Here is a 25,235-nt window from a genome sequence, read left to right on the forward strand (position 1 = left end):
CCCTTTTTTCCCCAAGATTGCATCTGCCAAATGATGGAGTTCAAAGTAACACTCTCTTTTTTTTTTTGCTTGACCTTTCCAAATAAGATTTATCTCTTTTCTATCAATATTCCAGCATAATTCATCAAGGATCTACTACAGCAAGTCAAATACTTTGTGTGTATTAAAAATTCTGGAGATAGATCTTGTGCAGGCTGCTAAATCAGATATTCAGGCACTAACACAAGACTCAAGCAGATGTGGAAGGGAAGCTGAAAACATTTGAAAATTAAAGAAATAAATGCATTTTTAACTACAGCCAAGAAGAAAACCTGCATGAAGTTTCAGACACAAGTGGATACCACAGAATGGAGCCTTCACAGACACACTAACATCCAGTTAAGGCCACACGGTTGTTCAAACTTCTGATCTTGCTTCAATTTTCTGGGCAAGCCCTCTTTTAAACTCTGCACTGGAGATTTTTTAAATAATATATGATGAATAACTGCCTATTTAATAGTTTTAGTATGGAGATTTTTAGTGAAAATACATTTAAGTTCTAGCCTTCATTCACAAAATCAACAATAAATATTTTATTCATGCACCTATGTTTTTTAGCTTAGCCTGAAGATAATAATGCTTAAGATCCTGGCTTACACTTCACAGATTCACACGGGATTAAGGTTCTTTTGTTGCCACACACACCTTCTATATTTTATGACTTTTCCAATTTTAATAGTGTAGCTGTATAAAATGCCTTGGGACTTTGTAGAAAAACTCTATCAACATTCATGCTATTAAAAGCATTATGAGTTACTGTAAAATTTATTTACATTGCTATTATCTCTCTATAAAAGTTTAAATTAATCACATCCCCAGGTTCAGAGTGAGTGGGGCATCAGATCTAAAAAGTTGTGATAGATCAAGCAGAAGGTTATGGCAGACTGAGGAATTAATAAAATAGAACAGGGTGATTTGGAAGGGATATTTAAAAGTCATCCAGTGCCATACCCTGCCATGGTCAGGGACACCTTCCACCATCCCAGGTTGCTCCAAGCCCTGTCCAGCCTGGCCTTGGACATTTCCAGGGATGCAGCAGCCTCAGCCTCTCTGGGAAAACTGTTCTGATGTTTCACCATTGCAAAAATGTCTTCTTTTTACCTAATCTGAAATGAGTCTCCTTCAGTTCAAAGCCATTATTGTTGCCTTATAGCAAGACCCTCTTTTTCCCTCCTCTTTCTTTAAAGGGAGAGAGGAGCAAGTGGCAGCTCCACTGTTCAGAGAGAAGTGTCCTGGGTCTATGCAGGGATGTGCTCATTATCTTTGTCCCTATTGTAACCTATATTTCAAAATACTATGGCATGTAAAGTCTCATAAAAATCTACTACCATCTACATGTTCTGGGCTTGCTGCAATTGGGCTTCTGGGAAGAAAAAAAAAAAAGTCAAGGGATTTTATGCTAAATATATTACTGCCATCAAGCTGGTGTATAATGGAAAACATTCCCCTTCACAAAACTCCCCAGCATAACAGGAATCAGCATGGCTTCCCTAGAAAATGACTCTGCACATTACAAGGAGGACCAAAAATCTTTGCTTTTTTCCATCTGGCCTTACAGAGAGGGAAACCTAGATGAAAATTTTTTTTCAGACTTTGTATGGATGGGGTCACGGCAGCTAGGAGGAAGGAAGATTTTGTGAAGAAAATAAACTTGCAAGATTGGAGGTCATGTCCTGACAAATGTGTAGGGAGGGGAACTGCCTACAGTTCATGAAACACTGGCACACGTATATCAAAGAGGAAGTTAATTCCATAAATACATTCTAAAGTCACTGCATCTGAACACTTAATTTACTTCTATGCTCAGCCACACTTTATTTATAATCTTTATAAATATGAGGCATTGGGGAAAGCAGGTCAACATAAATTATTATACAATCTATAACCACATCAAAAAGTAGATTAACATAGATTCTTAGCTTTAGATGTCTTTTACATTAGTTACCTCAGCAATTCGATGGCCATGTATTTGTGGGTACCAACTGTTTTCCCTGAATGTTTTATTTTTAAAAAGAAATGGTAATTGACAGGAGCTTATCAGAGGAAAGCGTCTCCTTCATTACAGAAGTACAAGCAAGGGAGATGGAGTCATTAAAGCCAGTTTTAGTTTGTTTGATATCTGGAATCAAAGAAATAAAGCATAGCCTACGGTCCATGGCTGTTTCTGTTCCAGAAGCAAAGGCATACTTTTCCATTTGGAAAGGTAATTGTGATATGGTTGCTTGCAGGATTTAAAGTCTATTCTTCTGGCCCAATGTTCCTTCCACTGAAAAAGAAAAGGTAAAACTAAAAAAAGCTGCCATTGTTTTTATATAGTCTCTTTATCCATGACACCAGAGATGAAAGAAACAAGAAAAACACCCCACCTTTTCAATATTTGGTGCTATGACATATTTTCAAACACTAAACAGTATCCAGCCATTTTCAGTTGCTACATTTCTAAGGCTCAATCTTTTTTCTGTACATGAAATAATCTCACCTTAAAACCTGCATCAGAAACAGCCTCTGCTGACACACTGATCCCAATGGCTTTTGTTCTAGAGGGAAAGCATGTGCTGCTAACCACAAACCCAAACTGATTAATACACAGTCTCCCCTGATCTGAGCATGCAACTATCTCTCCTTGTTTCACAGAAAACACAAAGCTGAAACCATGTCAGGAAGATGTTTTCATTATGTCAGCTCTTGCAGTAATGTGTTTCTCTGGCCAGCAGAAGCCAAGGGAGATAATTTCTTTTCGGGGATACCCGACAAGCATGTGGAATGACCTCTTCATTGGTGAAGCCTTCTCGTTGTGTGTGTTTGGCCAATTTTCCTGCCTTTTAAATAATCTGCAATTGGAGATAAAGGTCAACAAATTTCCAAATCCTACACCCGTTTCTCTCCAGCACATTCAGTTCATAACTGTGCAAGGGGTTTCATATGCCCAAAATCCTTGCCTGTTGTTTTCAACCATTTCATTCAGGATAATAAAAGTTTTTACTTCTTCCTATAAAGCTTGTCTGTAAAGAAATATTGGAAGATGAGAGTCAGAACTTTGACTTGCCATCCTTTCTTCAGCAGATGATTTATATTCACGGAGTTCATACATTTTTAATAATATAGTTCAAATGTTAGTCTGAAAGCAGAATAGGATTTTCCCTTTCTCTTAAGTTTTTCCCCTTGTATATTTTGTCTGGTTTTCAGGAGACAGGAGTTTGCACAGAAATTTGAAATCTTCTTGCATTGAATTGCCTGCGAAGAAATCATTCCTGGAGTCCATTCCATAAACCCCTCAAACCCAAGATCTTTCCCAAATCAAGAAAGATTAAGTTTATTTTTATACTAATGAGTGGCTAATCCCCAAAGAAGGAAGATATGGTCTGGATGGATTTCCTGAAGTCATGAATTATATTTCAGCAGCTTGATATAAAAATTCCAGATATGTCTCCAAGCACTAGTTTTCTTGAGGGAATACAGACTAGAAAGTCCCACTGAAACACAACTTTCTTGACCTTCTGTTCTTGGTTTTAAACTTCTGTATGCAAGAATATGAAAATACAAAAAAAGAACTATGAGTTTCTCACAAAGGTATGGACAATGAGGAAAGAAATCTAGTACTGAAGCAGAAATGCAGTGTCTGCAGCCACTGCAATGTTCAGTGGGATGGTGCTGCTCTTGAGAAAGGAACTGTGAAATGTTCTAAGACACTAAAATATATCATGAGATGTTCATCTTTTGCTGCTGCTGGAAAAGGCATTTCACTTCCCCAATATCAAAGGATTGTTTCACAACCAATTCCCATTTCTCCATATTTTCCTCCTTTTTGTTGCCAGCAAAGCCCTGCTATCATATTTTCAGAATCTGATTTAAGAACACGTTTCTTATTGGTTAGACTGTTTAAACAAGTAGGAAGATGGCAGAGAAAAGCAGCACTGCTTAAAGCATGGGATGCTACAGCAAGAAATGCACAATAATTTGTCTTCAGCCAATGGAGAAGAAACCTTCCTTTTATTACTAAAAAATTCCTGCATTAAATCCATGATCACTGTTACATGGGGCATCATTCTAAAAAGCTAAAATAACCTCGCTTTACCTGAAAGAGAATTGGTAGCTCAACAAATATTTTTGAAGGACAACATACTCACTTAATTCTTTTTCTGCATGACTTCTGGCCAATTATTCCATCCTGTCTTTCCTGCTGGCCCACTGAGAGTGAGAGGGAATGCCTCCACAAGATTTTTCAACTGCTGGAGAGCCTTTCATGAGGATTCCTCAAACTAATGGAATCCATTTTCAGAATAGATTTTGAACAAGAATCTAGACCCCTTTTGTGCTTGATCTCATTTGCATCCATGACTGAAATACTCCTCCATCAATTACAAACCCAACACTTCAATAAGAACACTTAGCCATTAATTAATTGCTGATATATAAATACTATCCTTTCAGCACTGGAGAGAGAATACAAGTACAGAAGCATAAAGATAAATCACACAGCTGACTAGGCAACTTAGGTAAAAATAGAGGATATTCATGTTCTGCTGATAAACTCCCTGAAATGAACTTCTAAGGTGTTTAAGCTTATGAAATTTATGACATCAAAGGCAAAATATAACAACTCCAAGGAAAGTAAATAAGAGGAACTGACAAAGCTTTTTTACAATTCATATTAATTCTAGATAGTACAAAACCAGATTCATTATGGAGGCTCAGAGAACAAACAGATAAAGATGTCTGTAAGAAGGAATCTTTCCCAGGATGCCTAAACAGACAGGCCACTGAATAAAAATACAAAGCAAGAGGTGTGATACACATTCTGTACTGAAATCCATTACAGTTGCACATATATTTCAGTGACATACACCAAAAAAGAGACGGAATGGAGAAAAGCACAAACCTACAAATCATGTAAGTATTATTGAATTAGTCTGAGAAAAGGTGGGGAAATGAAGTAAAAAAAACGCAAAACCCCTTTGTTTTGTCCTCTCAGTATCACCAGTCCATAAGGGACAACAAACAGACCAACAGACATCTCCATTTTTATTTTAAACTCTAACGCACCAGGTCCTGATGCTTTCCATCAGCAAAATAAAGATGTGAATTTTCAAGTCCCCTGTCCTTACTGTTCAAATCTGCCTCTTCTCCTTCTTCAGGTATGTACACACATGGACTCCTATCCAAACTCAAGTCACAGATTAATTAAAAGCAGTTATATGTCTGTTCTTTGGGGGAGAAAAAAAACAACAACAACAACGAAAATCCCACACCCCTCCCTAAAAATAAACGCAGAACAAAACTAAACAAAAGGAGTTCAGATTATTTGAGCACAGAGACCTGGTCCTGGATGTTTTTTTCAGGTAAAGCTTCTGCTGTGACATGTGGCTCTCCTGCAGCAGCCTGATCTCTTTATGGCTCAGCTGCAGCCCCACACAGCAGCCCTGGAGAGGGAGGACTCAGTGTTTCACTGGCAGGAACAGCCCTGAGAAACACCATACAACCACAATCCCAAGAAACATTGTTCTTCAGAGACACACTTTTCCCTTCTCTTCTACTTTCTGCGGCTGGAAACCATAATTTGTTGTTGGCTTGTATTAGAAGAATTAATTTCCTTCTTGGCACAGAATCAGTTGTTCTGTCCAGAAGGAGGAGAGATGGATTCCTCCCATGCCTTTTACTGAGTACAGCCACCAACTTACCCTGAGTCTGGACCTAAGGAAGTCACAGGATGTACAAACACAAGTTAAAAGGAACCTGCAAGGGCATATCTATTTTTTTTTAACTCCCTCAGGTTTTCTGCACTGCAATCACAGCCTTAATTTTTTTTTTTTTTAAGAGTTAGAAATTAAATCTAATATCAGTGCATCTGCACTGTTCTCACCATCTCATTTGACAGATGTATATGAAGGAAAGGGAGAAGAAAGAAATGCATTGTGCATATTCTAAAAGTCAATATTTTTAAACTTTTGATCAGAATTCCTAATCCTTGGAATTAATCCTGTATGTATATATATCTAAATACCAAGTGAGAGTTGTGACTTAGAAGTGTCCATTCTTCATCTCAGAAATCACAGATAAATGCACATAGCTTAAATTCCACCTATTTCTGCCCTTACTGCCACCCATTCACTGGGTTCCCACACCAGCACTGAGCCAGACAATGGGAAATAGTATAAGAGTCTAATATTAGTTAAATAAAGTTTCATAAATCTGTAATCCTCATTAAAAAAAAAAAAAAAAAAAAAAAAAAAAGGAGAGGGGGAAACAGATCCTCAAGGTTTTGGTGAAACCAGGAATATCACCTGAATTTCCAGCCCTCCAGTCTGTATTTCTGTTTTTCTGCACAGTCTACCTGAGTCATACTAAACCCAGAATTTCTTCAAAGACTACACCTAAGGAGCTGTGAAGTCTTATTGAATATGATTCAACTTCAATAAGCTTCTGGTTAGTGGCTCAATAATCAGCAGCACAAGTCAAGCCTCTGTTTTGTGCTGTGAGTTATATACTCCTGATCATACAAAGACAATTCTAAACATTTTTCTTATAGCAAAACCGTTTGGCATATTTGGTGTCTTAATATTCTTTTAATGCCCTGGTGAGAACAAAAAATTCCAGACCACCTCATTCTCACTCAAATCTCTCCTTCCTCCTAGATTTTTTGCTTTCTACAGCAAAACTCCACTGATGCTGTTCCCGGATATCTGTATGTATCTATCTCCAGAAATATATGAGGGGGAAAAAAAGAATGAGTATTCTGTTTGTGAGAGATAAGGCTCTGATTTCAGACTTGCTTTCAATTTTAATAGAGATTTGGCTCCACTCCATGTGTTTTAACCACGAAGAACTGTATCTTCCCATTAACATGCACAACAGCTTTTAATGAACATGTAATGGCCAATATGGTACCCAGCTACAAGACTTCTCAGTATTATTATTGCATACGTGACTGTTCATTGCTAATGCAATCCATCTGGGTCCTGGAAGGCAAATGTGACTGAAAACAATTGTCTACTACTTTTATTTGAACTGATTTCAAATGAATTTGTGCATGTGGAAATGGCAGGTCATGTCAAAAGGGTCTTTGACAGAGGAATAAACGCTGCACCTATAAACAGATTTTGATCCATGGCAGAGAAAACATCTCCAACAATTCCTTAGTGCAATGACAGTGAAATAATGAGAATGAAATCCAGACTGAGCATCATTCAGTACGTTGTTTCAGTCCAAGTACTTAAACAGTTGCTTGTGAACCAATTTATTCATTATCTATTATGGATAGAGTTGGAAGCAGTGAGATAGGTCTGTAAATAATAAGCTGAGTGGGTTTGCTTTCTCTCTTTCTTATATGGCAGGATAACATTTGCTTTCTACTACTCTGATGGAGAAGTTCCAAGATGCAGTGATAAATTGAGCATATAGGTGATAGGGCCCTGGTATTACATGAGCAGCCAGTTTAAAAATTTTTGGAGATACCCCAGCAACACATCCCATCAGAACCTGCTGCTGCCATTTCTACATTTGCATAAGCCAGGCTGTCTCACAAACTGCTGCTCCTGTTCCTACAGTTTTCCCAAGCCAAACTCCTTCAATCTGTTGCAGTTTTGAAGGCCAAACCCCTTCAATCTGTTGATGCTGTTTCCAAGTGTGGCTGATGCTCCAGCAGTTGCCCAAGCCAAGCTCTGGAGTAGTCTTTTGCTGTTTATTCTTAGCTTGCTCAGCTCTGATCCTGGCTAGCTTTAGGCACCTAACAAGAACCCTAAATCCTGAGCCTCCTCACCTCACATCCCTTTCTATTCAAACAGGAAGGGAGGGCAAGCCCTAAAGGTTTATTCAAACCTCAAATAAATGGAACTAGAGAGGTATCCAAAGGAGCAGGGATGAATCAGATCCCAGGCTCTCCACTAGGCTCCACAAAGGATTGTCTCTTTCCTATTGAATCACATAATCCAAATAGAGAAACAATTCTCATAAGATGCATTTATAAAAATTCATTTGCATAATACTTTAATTACTTTTGTCATTCCAGTTGTGTCTCTACTGGGAGGATGAGAGCTCTGTGGCCCAGCATTCCATTCCTGCTGTATCCCATGGGACAGGTAGGGGTGCCATACACCCTTTGTGCATTCCACATTCACATCCATTCCCTAACAATGCTTTTAGAAATGCCATTAACCTCATTCAATGGTTTTGTTTCCTTTCTGACTTGCCCCTATAGAAACAGCAAAGGCAGTAGAAGAAGCCTAGAAGAAGCCTTCCAGCAGCCCTTTTTCCTTCATAGTTAAACAAGACACGGGACAAAGAAAGGCAATGTGTGCTGTACCTGAGCTGGGATGATTTTACAGTGGTTTCTCTGTTTCCAGTTCTAGATTTCAAGGTTCTGCAGGGCTGGTGCTGTGACAGCAATGCCTCCTGCCTCGAGCTACAAAAGGTCTGCAGTAAAGTTACATCTCTGAGCATAAACCATGCAGAAAAAGGCAAATGCCCCTCAACCAGGATTATATTTTATAATTGTAGAGGTGTCAGTGACTGAACTGACTGCCCTGTCCTCTTCTGCTGCACCTCAGCATCTGGGGGAGAGGGACACACAAATTCGATTATTTCCCCCCTCCATCTTTACTTGCTGGATTCGGCATGCAAAATTATTTCATTCTGCATCTTGATAAGCACATGTCACAGTCAAACAAGGAGTTATAGCAGGTCATATATCCCCCACCAGCATGTTCCCATTTCTGTCTGCAGTGTGTTTATTACAACTGCTGCTTGTTACCCTGAGACAAGCTTTGGTGCTGCTGCTGATTTCACAAGGCTACACAATCAATGTAAACACCTCGAAACTTAAAAGAGGTTATAATTAAAAAGGAATATGTCAATTCATGGTGGTCTGCTGAAACATTGGTTACACAGCTTGAAAACAATACAAGTAAATTGGCATAGGATCAAACTAAAAATATTCCATCTGAAGTACCGTTGAGGCTAGCAGCAGGTATGGCTTTAATAGAGTCAGTCTCTGTGCTTGTCCTGAAATACATCTCCTATTGCCATCCTTTGTTTTAAGTGTCAAAAACATTTGTAGGAACTCAGCAAAGAAGGGTCTGGGCCTTGAACTTTTTTCTTTTTTTCGTTCTCTCCCCCCCCCCCCTTAAAACACAATGCAGTTATAAATACTGCTACAGATGTGAGAAAACAATAGCATTTTTTGTTGTAAATGTGTGATTTTTTTAAATCAAACCACCAGACCTAGCATTTTTTATCTTCACAAAGCTTTAGAAACAATACTCAGTAACAATCGCCATTGTACAGCCCATGAATACTAAAGACAGCAAATAACATTTACTTTGCTTTCATGTTTGAGGGGTTTTTTTCCTAAAAAGTTGTTATTTGCAAGGTTGCAATCATCTACCAGGCTGTAACAATTGCCTGATTCTGTAACTTTATCTATCATATGCTTCAAGGTACATTTGGGAACCAAGTCTGCAACTCTTTATCTTCTAAATCAGTCACCAGCTGAAAAAGATGCCTACTTAGAAATCTGTTTTTCTTAAATCTGGTTTGCTCTTTTGTACCCATTTTCAAAGTGCACACCCAAGTCTTAAAATAATACGAAATATATATAAATATACTAACTTTCTACTGGAATAAAAAGCTTCCCTGAGTTTTCTTCAGATTCCTGTACATCATTCAAGTAAACATATTGAATTTTCTGTATGAATAAGTATATCCTGGTGCAACATTTAATAAATATTCATTTTCATTTGTGAAGAACGTGTTTAATCCCCTGAAGACTAAATGCACTGTGTAACAGAGAAACCAGAGCTGATCCTAAGGCATGCAGCACATTAACCTGTACCCACATTCCTGAACAGTTAATACTCAGTAAAGCACCAAGTGCTCCTAAAGATTGGAAGCAGTTTGATGCAAATGCAAAATACATATGTAAAAACACTGCTAGTATAACTGCAAATTAATTTATGTTGGGAGGATCAGAATGCTAAACACCTTTATTGGTGACAAATGATGTTTTTTCTATTCTCTGAGAGTGTATTATACATCTCTTGTCAAGTTGTTGCTGAGATACCACGTTATCCAAGCACTTATATTGTGATTTATAAAAGAAAAAGAAGACTACTGCATATATTATCAGGAATTGTCTACCCACTGCTTTGCTTCTTGCACCTATTGTTTACTTGCACAGGCAGGTACTGGGGCTGCCATTTCAGGGGCTGTATTTACCCCTAGAGTTAGTAACTCAAATAATAACAACTGCTTGGTTTAATTCTGCATAAGGGTTGAGTAACTTCAGTACATACAGTTTCACTTACTCAAAGAACAGGGGTTTTTTAGAAGACAAACCCAAATGACATCCCTGCAAAATGCTCAAAACACTCAGAAAGTTAATTAGTACAACAACAATAGAATAGGGATCACACAGCCTCATTAAAAGAGAATATTTTGATCAAAAAAACAACCTCCACAAGCCAACAGCCGTGAAGTTATAAACATCAAGCTGTCAGCCAAGATACAAAAATCAGAAACTTAAAGAAAACCAACAAACCAAAACTTAAAAAAAAAACCCCAAAACAAAACAGAAAAACATCACTAGATCTTTCCAAGACCCTATTTCTTTCTTTTTTAATTCACACAAGCATTCTAGATGGAAAATACCCCTAAAACCAACCAAATATATGATCCATTTTGCATCAGTCTCAGGAGCTGCAGTCACAACACTTATTCTAGAGGGGAAATTTGCCATATTTATCACATAGACCTCTGTCCACTATGTTTCATGTCAATTGAGTTGTAAAGCATGTGAAATTTAACCTACACAGGTAATAAACGTTAGATATGTCTGAAAAAAAGGACAAAGGCATTTCTTCACAAGTACAAGTAGCACATTTGCACATAATCGTTGGTTAGAATTAAAAAGGAAGGCAGTTCATAATTTTTATGAACAAAAATACCTTAAAAAAAGAAAATAAATCTAGCAGAGAAAGTACCTGAGCAATACAATCTGCTAACAAGTGATCTTAGTGCCTTGGGCAGTCTTGAACAACAAGAGCTGAAGTGCTGACTAACCACGATCAATAATACATCAACAAAGACATGGTAGATCTTTAAAATCCATAGTGCTTATTTGAATGGGGTTCCTGGGTCATGAAAAGCAACATGACCCAAATTGTATTTACTTCTCTCTGAATTAATCTGAAAATTACTTCAATACATACTGACTTCATTTTTACCATTTTGGGCCATTAAGTGGGATATTATAAAAATTACATTAGATAATTTTATCTTTTGTTGTTACTATACACACCTTGCTTTTAGGGCTCTTTGCAGACGTTTTTAATTTTGTACTACTGGACAATCATAGAATGGTTTGTGTTTGAAGGGGCCTTTAGAGGTCATGTATGCAATAAGCAGGGACATCTTCCACTGGAGAAGATTCCTCAGAGACCCATCCAACCTGGCCTTGAACAATTCCAGGGATGGGGCAGCCACAGGCAACCTGTGCCAGGGCCTCCCCACCCTCATTCTAAAGAATTCCTTTATGTCTGGGCTGAAAGTGTACACTGACAGCTCACTTGCAGCTTTTCATCCTACAGTACCCATCCTACGGGTCCTTCTCTCAATCCCTACATCCCCATCCTGTATGGATAGCAGGGATTGCCCTCACCCAGGTGCAGCACTTTGCCTTTGGCCTCGTTAATCTCCATGAGTTCCACACAGACCTGCTCCTGGAGCTTGCCCAGGTCCCTCTGGATGGCATCCTGTCCCTCAGGTGTGCCAGCCACACCACTCAGCTTGGTGCCATCTGCATCTTGCACTCAATCCCACTGTCAGTGTCACTGGGGAGGGCATTAAACACTGCTGGTCCCAGTACAGATCTGAGGCACACCACACATCACTGATCCCATCCAGACACGCAGCACTGAACCCTCTGGATCCAACCATCCAACCCAACAGTCCTCCCATCAAACTCCTCTCTAATTTAGGTTGTTGTGAGGTGCCATGCCAAAGGCCTTGCCAAAGCCCAGGTAGATGGCACCTGGAGCTCTTCCTTTGTCCACTGGGGAAGTTATTCCATCACAGAAATCCATGAGATCAGGCAGGCAAGACTTGCCCTTGGTGGAGCCGTGCTGGCTGTGTCTAATCGTGCTCCCTGTCCTCCATGGGCCTCAGCATAGCTCCCAGGAAGACATCCATCAAAAATCACTCCGTTTTGCTGAATTTTTTTGTCGCCATAAAATGACACAGCTGGAACGTTTTCAAACTCAAATCACTAAAATAAGGAGTGTCATGTGAGTCTAAAGGCCTGGTAGCAACTCCCGCTCATCCCTTTGCTCAAGGGCTATTACACTGTAGTCCTTCAAAAAGACAGCAGAGGAGATGAGTATAAAATGACTGTGTCTAAATAAAAGAGGAGTTTTGACAGAGTTAAACTCCTTTTAATACACCTGAAAAGTCATACATCTCTCAAGTCCTAAGGATTCTCTGCTATCATTCACTCCAACAGGAGGCATTAGGATTTAGCAGGATCCAGCTTATAGTTCTAACAGCAAGAGGCATATCAAGAGCATATCACTCTCCATCACCAGGATTTTGAAATGCTGAGCATTTTTTAATACAGCACCCCAGGTGTTTGCTGCTTAAAACATACTCTACATGAGCATCTGCAGATGGCATGTCAACGGGGAGCCATCGGGATTCAAAAGCACTAACATTCTCTTTGGGACCCCTCGCTGGGGCCCTAAACAAAAAAAAAAAAAAAAATAAACATCCATCACAACAAACACAACACCAGGAGGGAGGGGGAAAAATCAAACAGAAAGAAAAATCCCAGTATGAAATGTTCTCATGTCCAGCAAATGCACAACCTGGTCCTGCAGTCCTTGTTAAAGTAAATCACCCCAATGAAAATAAACAAGAGAGGCGATTCAGGCAGTGTGCTGCACAGGTAATTTTTGCCCTGGATAACTCAACCATGAATAATTCAGTCTAAGTGAAGCTCAAGTAATACCATTACTAACTGTTTTCATGTATGAAGGATTGATTTTCTTTCACAATGAAAGGAGGCTCAGGTTGCAGTGCTCCTAAAATGAAGATACAGAACATGCTAGTTTTTTGATCAAAGGATGGTGCAGGTGATGTACCTGTTTTGCCTCATGCCACACTGGAGGGTGGGGATGTGAATCTTCTCCATTGCAGGGCTGCACACATACATAATACATAACAAAATCAGCTAAGCATTATCTAAGAAGGAATGTAAACTGCAAGGAAAAATTATACAATTGTTTCTGCTCCTGTAAGCTAATTGTAACATTTAGAGGCTCCAATTTCAGACAGAGGTTGCCCGGCCTATAAACAGCACTGATATGGCCAAAAGTATCAAATAGTCAATAATTGTTAGTAATTTATACACAGGTTTCACGGCAGGAGGTACATGATGAATAAATGGCACAAAAATCGAGATCACTGTGTGAGCAGAACACAAATTCTATTTGACAGACATATGTAAAGCACTGCCTACAGAAAGGTTTATATTCAGAGATTCCCAAGAACACACAGAGAACTACAGTGTATAGATTATGTTGTCTTTCTGAGATAAAGAAATGCAAGTACTTTAAGGAAAGCTGGGTTTTGTCAGCTCTAGATAAGGGTCTTCTTGATATAACTGCAAAGTAAGCATCAACAGCAGATTTTGATTCTCATTTGTCACTCAAAAACACTTAGGAAGAAAAACAGCTCAAAGAATATGAAAGATTAAAACAAATTAGATGCTCATTTTCCATGATAACTTAACACAGCCATTTAATAGGATGAAAACATTTCAAATCTAGGACTATTACACTCTACTGTGACACTCTAGACAGTAAAAGACATCCTACCCACAGTCATCATCACCACTTAATTTAATAACAATCTAAAATTAAGAGCAATTGACTCTCTAAATACTTGAAAAAGATTATGAGAATGAACCATGATGGAAGAAATCACTTGCTTGAAAGCTGTTTTAAAATTCTTCGCATTATTACAGTTCACCTTCAAGAGTTACTTTGTGAAAGATTATCCATATTTGCAGCTGTCCTGTGGTCACATATTCCTTTTAAAAAGCAATGAAAGCTCTAAGTACTTTTTGTCATTGCTCATAAAATTTTGAATTCTTGCATGTTAAAATGCATAACATTCTAAAAACAGATCATGATGAACCTGAAACAATTAGACAATGAACAACAGTTGTTGTCAATTAATTAATTATGCCCTTTAGCCAGCTGTTTTACACAGGATAGTCTCCACCACAGAGAACCACCAGCTTATGAGAACTGTCTTCCCTAATTTCAGCATTATGATTGAGATATGCCATAAAGACTTGATGTGGTTTATCTTTGCATGTAAACACCTAATTGCACAAGAAGTTAATGAGAAGTCTAAAGCAAGTACTTGGGTTTTGAAGAGGAAAAATTATACTGTCTCACCAGCTTATTCCTCACCTTGTTAATGATACTGAAAACCCAAATTTGCTAAGCATGAAGAAACCAAGTTTGATTCAGTCCTAATAACAGATAACTCACAGAAGTAAAGAAACCAGCTGAGAGATTCCTATAAGCTTCAATAGGCTTTGGATCAAGCACATGGCAATTTTGCTTTTGTTTTTCTAATTAAACTTGATTACACCAACCCTCCTACACTGAGCAAATTTGGAATGTAGATATGACCTGCAGCGTTATTTAACCTGCTGGGATGGTGTTATTTCATGATCTAAAATTACACAGTTTGGCAACAGAGGTGGACTATCTACCTGAGTGCACACTGAAAAAGTGCTTTCTGTGTTGCATATCGTCCCAGATGAATATGCACAGAAATATTTCAGTCAACTTTGACAGTTCACATTCTTCTTAATAGTTGTAAAGAAAAAGAATGGGTAACATGCCATTTCTCAGTCTCTTTCTCATATTTTTCCTGCTATTACACTATGGGAAACAAACAAATAATAAATCATAGCCAGAAAGAACAAATTTTTTGACATTTCTTTTCATACCTTACACATAGTTACAGCTTTGCTATGTGTTGGGGATTTTTTTATGAATGGAAATATATTTAATACAAAGTACTGGGAAATTTACACAATTTTTATCCTACTGCAGGCATAACTGTGATAGTGTGAAACAGCCATAAATTAGGTAATACATACTAGGCAACACATTAAAATACATTTAATTACAATCAGTTAGTACCTGTCTTGTCTTTGACTGCTAAAACAGCAGATATGCTGTCCTGTCTGTACTCTGGGCAAAAATTTTACATCAAAAGCTCCTTAACAAAATTCAATATCATGACTTCACTTATTTGATGTGAATATAATATGTATATTTACATGTTAATTCAGTGACAAGTTTCTTCTCTCTGAATTGAATAGGATCTATGAGCAGGCTTCTATGTACTTATTGTAACATTTCTTTATTTCTATCTAAACCATTTCTTCATAAAAATAATTAAAAGATGAGAATTTTGGTTTTTTCATTTAGCTATTCCTTAAAGTCTATCCTTCCAATTCCAACAGTGTAATTCAGCTTTTCTGCTGCTGAAAGGGGCAGGTCTTGTTCCCCATCTTCCTTCCAGGCTCACCATGGTCAGCCCACACCTTGCCCAGCCCTGGCATAATTTGGTTTTCTCAATTCCATTCACAAGTCCAGCAAAAAATTATCCATCTTTTTGTAAGCGTTTCTTTTTTTGTTTTGTTTTTTTTTTCTTAGCTTAGTAAGTTGAGCTGGCTCAAGGATAGGTAGAGATAAAAGCTACAGCTGACAGCAGCTGTGCTGATAAGCCCAGAGAGCAAGGGTGGAAGAATGAGGACAGAGAAGAAAATGGAATCTTCCCTTAGCTCGAGCTCATGCAAAAACATCAAAATGCCACTGATGGAAAACTAAGATAAAGAGCATTAAGAAGAATTCCATCTCAAACCAGACTAAAAGCCAAAATCGAACACAGGGAGCTTGGGGAAACCATCCTGCCCTGGATCCTTTGAGGGTGGAAAGTGTCACAGTGCAAGGTACAGGCAGCCCCTGGGCTGCTTTGGTTGCTGCTGCTCCATGGCCATAGAAATGGCAGCAGCCTTAGACAGGTGACAAATTTAGGATGGGCAGAGGAGTTTGAAACAACATTCCAAGTTCTGAAATTGCATTTCATGGTCTTGATTAGTATTTTTAATTTTAAACCTCAGGTGCATTTTGAATCTTGCCAAACGGTATGGTGAACAACTATTTTCAAGGCACATACTGTCTTTTGCTTTGAAAAAAAGATACAGTGGATGATGAAAAGCACTAAGGCATTTTTTCAATAAGGTGTCTCAAGAAAATAGATATTTTTAAGCAACAGGAAAGCTTCAATATGATAAATACATGTGCATTTGCAAATCCTTCCCCGGAGGACTGAATGGTTTAAAGAAATACCTCAAATTTTATTTTGCCTTTAATTTAATAGTTCAAATCTACCTTAAGACAAGAGTAGAAGCAAACAGCTGTTACTATCTGGTGGCTGCTGGGCAGCCTATGCAAAACGAACCATTAGTTTTAGACCTGCTCCTACTAGATAAATTCTCACTTTGTAAAATCACCTCTGCACCCAAACACATCTGTCAGCAACCACAGTGTCTTTGGCATAAGGAAGCAGTGAAACACAAAAGGTATTATTGATAAATTAGCTGCTTCTTTCCTGTTAGTGCAGAAATGGGGTTGCTGCTGATGAACTATATTGCAGCTATGCATAACATATTCCTAAAGCACTGGTGTTTTGTCTAGGGGCTTCTACTGCCAAGAAACACTCTTTTCCATTATTTCCCAAGGGGCCCAGATCTAAGTGTAGTAGAGGATTTCACAATTAGTCTATTTTCTCATGAGATGCAGCCTAAATTTTTCTTCGTCTTAACTCAATCACATTTTTCCAACTTAAAATCTCTTCTGCTCCACATAATTCTTGCTGCTTCTGTTGCCTGAGTCATAGCAGTTACATTTATAATACCATATTCTCCTCCTGTACATCACCAACCAAAATGTTTTTGGGATTTTCTTCCAGATTTTTTGTTTGTTTGGGATTTCTTTTTAGTAGGGTGGAGGTTTGGGTGGAGGGAGTTGTTTTGTTGTTTTATCCTAACCTCACATCTCTCTGAGAGCTCCGTGGTTAATTTCCTATTTACATTTCTTATCTTCCCAGATTTCACCAGACCACAGGACAGAGTGGCTCAGGAGGGATGCTGGGGCTCCATTAAAGGACACCAAACACCAAGCCCAGAGCCAAGGCAAGCTCCTAGGTTTGCACAACACCAACCTGTGAGATAAAAGTGCAGGACTAGAAGGAAGGAAGGGAAGAAACAAATTCTTATCATTGCTGTCATGAAACTAGATAAGTGCTCTGAGTTTTCCTGGCTTGAGAGGGAAGCCAGGTCCATGGCATGGCCCACTGTTCCCTATTTTTCTTACAATATTGCTTCATTACATCTGTGTTTTGGTGGTTTCTGAACTTGCTGCATGAGCAGAGCTGCACTTTCCACCACGTTTTGTGCTGTGCACCATCTTTGAGCACCCAAGACATGAGGAGCCCTCCTGAAACCTCCAAGACCAGAACCCTTCCCAATCCATCTCCCTCAGGCACGACACAAAAAAAATTAGCTCCGACCCTGATCTTAGAGGTGATCTCCAAAGGTTTTGCTGAAAATTAAAAGCTTGTTTGAGATCCCCTAGGAAGATAAAAGTACACAGCTTGGCTAAAATGGAATTACTACAGTATTAAAAAGAGATGTGAGGGACAGACTTCCAATTAGTTTCACCTTCATTCAGGACACAGAGCTGTGGAAAAAGCAAGAGGTGAGTCCTTGGCTCCGTTCATTTCAGGAGGAGCCTGGAACCTGCCCAGTCCTCGTGTACCACCCTCATGGCAGAGGTGCAGGCTCACACCCATCAATGGGGAGTGGAGGGCAGTCACTCCTGCCCTGCCATCGTGGCCCTACAAAGCCCAGCATGGTCTGCAGGTCCTGGCAGCATCCCTCCCTTCCCTCTGTATCCTCCTGCTCCCCTGCTCCAGAGTCTGGGCACAAGCCAGCATCCAGGCATCACCTCAGCACCACGCAGCTGGGAAGGAGGTTTGGTGGGATGGGCCTCCAGCTTCCCCAAAAAGATGACTCTCATGGGCAGGATGTGCCTCCAAAACACACTGTCCCTAATTCATCCCCTCTGGAGCTCTCAAAAAACATTGCCTGAAGACTTGACTTTTCCCTGCTTGCCTTGAAGAAACTTTGGAACACAGTCAGATCCCATCCGACCCACATCTGGAGTCTCTTCCTTCATTTCCCTCAGTTTTCCTTTTTTTCCTCCCCTTTTCACTTTTTAAATTTAACCTGACTCGACAATTTACAACATTCTTCACAGCTTTGCACCTTGTGGAGCCCCATCTGTGCATGCAAAATGCTTCCAAATCCAAATGTTAGTGCTCTGGATTGTGGTTTAACTGCTGGAGTTTGAGGATTTGTGTTTCGGGGGAAAGGGGAGGGTGCTCTGCCTCCCACAGCGGGGGAAACAAATCTTTTTTGTGCACTCTGGCTCCTTGTTCTTAACGATGAGATCTGATGGAAGGAAGGACATCTGCAAGAGGGTAATAGAGATGGTGCAGTGGTAAAGGAACGGGAAATGCTGCTGGAGAAGGAATTAGAACAGCAACACTTGAGTTCAGCTGTTCACCACCATTAACACAGCACGGGCCACAAAAAGAACCATTCAGACCCTGTCCTGCAACAAATGAGAGCCCAATGTCCTTGTTAGCGCAGGCGACTACACCTCCCAGCTCTGTGCCTTTTGTCCCAAACCCAAGTGCCCAGAGTGAGGCTTTATCCATCATGGCCCATTCAGAGATGTGGCAGCAGCCTGAAATCTGTTTTGTGGTGTCTTTGCAGATGCAGTCGCCTATAACTCTGAGTCACCTTCTACCACCAGGTTCACCATCTTTGGTTTACTTCACCTGTGAAATAGCTCTGACTGGAAGAGAAGTTAAATTCCCCTTCAGTTGAAGAAAATATACATATTTCTAAGTAAAAGATGAAAAAGAAAAATGTCGAAAAGTCAAGTCAATATCATGAATCAGAAATGCTGATGTGGGGTAGAAGCTCACTGCACGTGGCTCAGCAGAGATTACAACAGCCTTAGCGTGGAGCTGTCCTTCAGTGGTACGAAACCTGAGTGAACCCCAACCCTCCATCTCCTCCACTCTGCCCCTCCGGCACTGCTGCTCCAAGAGGCAAATGTCAAACACTCCTCAGGCACAGAGGCTCATGCCCCGGGAGAGTGAATGGCTTGGAAAATACCGTGCACCCTTCAGCACAGCCCAGAGCACCTCACACATGGGGCAGAAACCATCGTGCCCCACAGTAATATAGAGCAGAAGGGAATTGAGGGAGACACAAACTGTCAGCACTTTTTTCCCTCGCTTAGGATGAAAGAGTGAAAACCTGGATTAGTTGCATGATCAGCTGTTGGATTTTCTTTTAAAAATTCCCTACAAACTCTGTGGAAGGGAGCCAGCCTCCAGCTTCAGCAATTCAAACTTGATATACTTAGGGAAACTGTACGTGCTTTCCTAATAAATATATCCCCTGAGTCAGGGGAGCATAAGGAAATCTGAGAATTGCAGGGAATGAGGAGAAATGGATTTATAGAGTAAGCTGTAATTGTTTCAGGCTTTATGTGCTAGAGACAATAAAGGGGTCTGTACCACTGCTTCCCTTACAAAATTAAAGGTTCTTTACTTAGGGCTCGTGGAAACTCTGGGAGTGAACTCTACCTGAACTGCAGTCATTGTTTGTATGATGGCTCAAACGATGCGGTGTGACACATTCCAAAACGCGCACGTAATTCAGATTAATTGTGCAGCACAAGACCTTCTACAGCCTGCAGTGAGGCTGGAGCTCTGTGGCAGCACACAACACAGAGAGGAAGGAGAATCCAGCTCAGGGCTCACTCCGTGAGCTCAGGGACTTGCATTCCCCTGCACGTGTGATGCTCCTGACAACAAATCCCCCCGGCGCTCCCTGCTCAGCTGCAGGATCTGTCACTGCTCCTCACTCTCCTGACTGAGTCACTCCAGCAGAAGACTCTGACAGGAGCTGTTTGGTCCATTCACACCGAGGGAACAGCAGTAATTAGTCATATTGAACGGAATAAAAATGAATATAATTGACACAAAATGGGTTCTACGGAATTTGCTCCCAAACCCAGTGGGGCTGAACCCTTATATTGTGCAAACAGGCTCCACTGAATCAATAAACTCATTGATTTATATCAGCTGACAACTGCCCCGTTGAATTTAATGGGAAATTATCTCTTTTCTATAGATTTTCCCTACTGCTTATAATTACAGTTCTCTTAAGTTTTACAGGATGATTCAATGATCAACATTCTTTGTCAGGCCTTTTAGAAATGGTCTCAGTTTTGGAAAGCAAGTACATGGGAGAGATTCAGAGCAGTTTCAGATTAATCACAAACCTGAAGTTACTATTTATTACTGCAGTGCTGTCAGGAGCACACACCCCCCTACATACCACAGCTCCCTGGCAGCCTCCAGCCTTTCCCACCCCTATTTGCCCACCCCAAGTGTGTGGTAGGTACACCACACATTCCCCAGATGGTGGGAATGAGGAGGACCAGATCCCCTGGCAAACAGGGCACCCAGACAATGGGAAACCTCATCCCACAGAGGTTTTAGGGCCATGGCCATGAGTCTCAATAGTGTTATAAACTGTGTCAATTCAGCCATGTCTGGGTCAATCACTCATGTCCATGTGTACTCCAGCACAAACCTACAACCTGCTAAATGCCATTGCAGCATCATCATGGGTACTCCTTGGTTTCTTAGCTTTGGCCATTGGTATTGATTGCAAGCTAAAGTTTCTCTTGAATTATTTTTTTTAATCTGAGTGAAGTTGTTTTCCTGTACCTCCATGGAAAATGTTCAACATTTACAGACTAAAGTTGCTTCCAATAAATACAAACATGAACTCAAGGGCAATGGCAGCTGATGTCAGGGAGAGCCATTGGGTGCAGGAGTCCCCTTGTGAGCCACAGATCATCCTATTTGAGACACACATTTAACCCTTTTCAACACTAGACAAATTGGTACATCATAGAATTAGAGTGATTTGGGTTGAAAGGAATGTCAAAGATCATCCACACCCAATCCCTCCACCATGGGCAGGGATACTTTCCACTAGACCAGGTTGCTCAGAGTCCCATTCAGCCTGGCCTTGAACATTTTTATGGATTTAAAAGTTATGAAGAAATATATCAACTACATTCAGAGCTGAAGAAAAGCACAGTTTTGCTGCCAGTATTGCCTTAACTGGGACAGAAAATGCTTTCCCCGTTTGCTTATACAGGAAAAGTAATTTCTTTGCAGATGGAGAGAAATTAATTTTGGGACAGAAGCTTAGGTTATATCAGCTGAATTATACTGATCTACTGATCAAAGATAAGACTTCATTAACTTAAAACAAAATGGTGGAATTCATTTTTCAGTGATAATGCAAAACCTACACAGAGGAGACCCTCTAGTACTGTGAGAAGTAAGAACTGTCTCTTCCTGTGAAGTTGCAGATTCATTTTCATAAATTTATGAAATACTTCTCAAGCTAGTGGGAGTTGCTGTGCAAAGAACTTCAGTGCATTTAAAACACTCTTAAAGGCATTAACCTCCCACATTTTATGTTACAGTGTTCCCTAGGTAACCTTGGGGCAGGAATATCTCACTCCATGATGTGCATTTCCCCAGGAGGCTGTTAGAAGGAAAATCACCCCAAGACAGCAACAGCACTCAGGCATCTTCTCTTTGAGTTACATCCTCATAGCACCAGTAATATCAATTCATCTTTCGCCCCTGTAAATCAGAATCTTCCTGTTACCAATATTTAGACACACACACAAATAACCTTAACAGAGCACATATAACTCATATAACTTAAAAAGTAAACAAACCCTTCAGCAAGCTAGGGATAATTGGGTAGGCAGATGAAGATCAATGGTGAATCCCAGGGTATTGAAGTAGTAATTAAAAATAAACAAACAGGAGATAAAAATAGAACTTAAGCAAAATATCTTCCCATAAGGGGTATACAGTAGTCAAGCACCCTATCAAAAAACGCAGGAGAAGAAAAAATTTCTTTCTATTTTAAGTAAAATGCGATTCATTTTCCTGTAGAAAACAGGCTGCAATCGCCAATTAAGTCAATTATCATAGCCAGAGTAAATTCCTTTTTTTTGAGATTGGTAAATACTCAACATTTCTGAAAAATTCAGAGAGATCCTGCCCATGACTATGCAAAACTTGTGAGTGTGACTTCTGCAATGCACACCAGTCACACCTCCTCTGCCACCTGAAAGACCATCAGGAACACGGTGTGAAATGCCTTAGCTCAGCTCCCCTGCCTGAGTTATTTAACACAAAATCACAATATAAATACAAGTGTCTACTTAAAGTGTCTACTTAAACAACACTCTTGAAAATGAGAGAGGGTATATTGTGGCATCACTTCAAACAAAACACAAATACACTGGGAATCTTTCTTTAGTTTTCTCATCTTCTGTACTTTAAGAAATGTAATGATCATGAATAGGTGATACAAGTATTCAGTGAGATACAGACCCACAAAAGGACACTCCAGTACAGCCCATTAATGTTCCTTGTGAATACAATCTTTGTGTTTTGCCTTTGGGAGTAGACTCAATTTAATTTCAAGTGCAAAATTTAGAAATAAAAAGAAAGGGATAAAATAATAAGGAACATCAGCTTGCAATTCTTTTTATTTTTATGTATAATTTCTGATTCTTCATTATCGTTACAATGCTTTGTGCAGTTTCACTTAAACAGTTTTCATCAATACTGCACAGAGTAATTTTGAGCCTTAGAAGATTCTAACTTGTAGTAAAGTACCAAAACATGATACTTTTTTTACTTCAGTTGAAAAACTATGCATCATGTCCAAAAAACACACTTAAATATAGAGGGGGAAAGAATTCAGCAGCTATGGTAGCAATCATTACTTCCCACTATCTACATTTATATGAATGTTGTTCCAGTTAAGCTGATGTTTGTTCTATTCCATATCATGTTCCTCAGGAAAGATCCCAGTTCAACAGCTGTGCTAAAACATTGCATCCCAGCCACTGCAGACATACCATAATTCAATTTTGCATATTGGTACCACCTTTTCTTTCTACTCACTCTCTGCATTATCCAAAAAATCCACTATAGAATTGAGAGGAAAAGCAACATGGGGCTCTGGATCACAAAAAAAAGGGAAAAAAAATTCTTTTAGGACAGCAGCAGCAGCAGAGCCAAGTGTAATTCACAACTGAGCACCTTAATATCCAGAGTTTTCACACTCTGGTCTGAAAAATCTGCTCAATATATACAGCTTCTCTCTAATAAGATCAGAGCTCTAAGATCAGCCAAACCTACCCTCTGCTTAGCTGGCACTGAATTTGCTAACGCATTTCTCAGACTCATACTTACTAATGGAGTCTTGAAAAGCTCTACTGAGGTCAGTGAGGATAGGAATTCTGAAATCTTACTCTCCACAGACTGTGGGATGTTCTGTATCCAATCAGCCCTTTCTGTATCAAAAACAGGAGCAGACCTTGGCCACTGCTTCAACAATAAAGTTCATTGTAATACTGATGAAAAAAAGCACAAGTGTTCTCAAATTCCTCTAAAAATCACTTTTTTGATTGCAGAATGAGGGCAGTGAGAACTGCTTTATCTTAAACATGAAAAATTACCAGTGATCAAGCACAAAGTGCTTCAGAATTGATGGAGGTTGGCTGAGCACAAGTACTGCTGAACAGCCCAGTCACGAAGAGTCAGCTGGTGAGCTCTGGGGTTGGATTTTTTGGATTTCTTGGGAGGGCTCCGTGCTCTGCTGCAGCTCATGGCAGTCCTGTCCTCAGGGAAGCTCTTGAATTTTAGCTCTGGCCTTGGAACACAACACCAGAACCAATGGAGAGGTAAAATGGCATGAAAAGAAGTTAGACGTATTCAAGTCAGCAGGAGATGATTGAATTTAGAATCATAGAATCATTTAGGTTGGAAAAGAGCTCCAAGACAATCAAGTCCAACCTTTGATTGATTATCACTTTATCCACAAAACAGTGGCTCCAAGTGCTACACCCAGTTGTTTTGTGAACACCTCCAGCAATGGTGACTCCACCTCCCTAGACAGCTCATTCCAAAGCTCAACAACCCTTTCCATGAAGGAATTTTTCCTGATGTCCAACCTGAACCTCTCCTGGCACAGCTTGAGGCTATATCCTCCTGTCCTGTCGCTAGATTTAGCTTATTTTTAGACCACAGGGACTCCCTGTCATCCCATTCCCACCTTCTAATATTTGTCTTTGAGAACTTCTGGAAGAGCAGTGATATGCCAGAGGAAGGGCATGCACCAACCAAAACAAGTCATAGTTACAGGTTAGACTTAGAAGACTCAATGTTTTCCCTAAAAACAATCACCAAGCTTTAGCTGTTGTAAATTTTTATTATTCAGAGTGTTAATATAGTATAATTATGTTATGAAAAATCTGGAGTTAATGGAAATGCCTGAGCATGTCCTGGAATGTGAAACAAAGGTGCAAGTAATCTCAGGCTTCAGAAGTTAAACCAGGTTGTGGTAGTAGGAGAAACTAATGCTGGTTAATGACAGCTTACTGCAGGACTTGCTCAATCTCCTTACTGTGTATATTGGCTTCTTCAAAAGCCAAGCATTAACAGCACAAACAAATACAGCCATTTCAGTGCCCTGTCAGTGATAATGGTTCACAGAAACACTGCAGCAATGCAGGAAGTTACAGGTTAATTCACCTGAACACATGAATTGAGTCGTTTAGCCTGGAGAGAACTGGAAAATCAGTGAGTGGGATATACCTGTCATTTTACTTTTGGTTATTTAAGTTACTGAGAAGATTCAAAACAAGTATGGAAAAATACTGCACCAATCCACATTGTGCAACTGCAGGTGTCAGATACCTGGTCTGAATTAACATCCTCTAGCCCAAAAGCACCACTTAAACCTCAGTGTAATATTTCCTGCAATCTTCATACCACACTTGTATCCTCGTCAAAGGCTGTAGCTATGCATGAACCCAGCAACATAAAAACTTGGAGTAATGTAGGACTATATTAAATTATGCATA

General features: G+C 39.7%; 1 protein-coding gene and 1 long non-coding RNA gene across 4 annotated transcripts in view; one reads left to right on the forward strand and one right to left on the reverse strand.

The window, feature by feature from the left end:
• The window catches only part of LOC148222701 (uncharacterized), a 36,133-nt gene extending 15,024 nt beyond the window's left edge, over positions 1-21,109 (forward strand). The window contains exons 2-4 of one of the 2 annotated variants that reach the window (XR_015805780.1): positions 8,045-8,114; positions 8,234-8,446; positions 17,224-21,109. This is a non-coding gene — a long non-coding RNA (uncharacterized LOC148222701). Of the gene's footprint in view, positions 1-8,044; positions 8,115-8,233; positions 9,874-17,223 lie in introns of those variants that run through there. The other variant, XR_015805779.1, reaches the window with a different exon arrangement.
• The window catches only part of NLGN1 (neuroligin 1), a 425,904-nt gene that overhangs the window by 391,712 nt on the left and 8,957 nt on the right, over positions 1-25,235 (reverse strand). The gene's annotated exons all lie outside the window — the stretch shown is intronic.

This window comes from Sturnus vulgaris, chromosome 10, assembly GCF_052056855.1.
Source record: "Sturnus vulgaris isolate bStuVul1 chromosome 10, bStuVul1.hap1, whole genome shotgun sequence".
NCBI classification, from domain to species: domain Eukaryota; kingdom Metazoa; phylum Chordata; class Aves; order Passeriformes; family Sturnidae; genus Sturnus; species Sturnus vulgaris.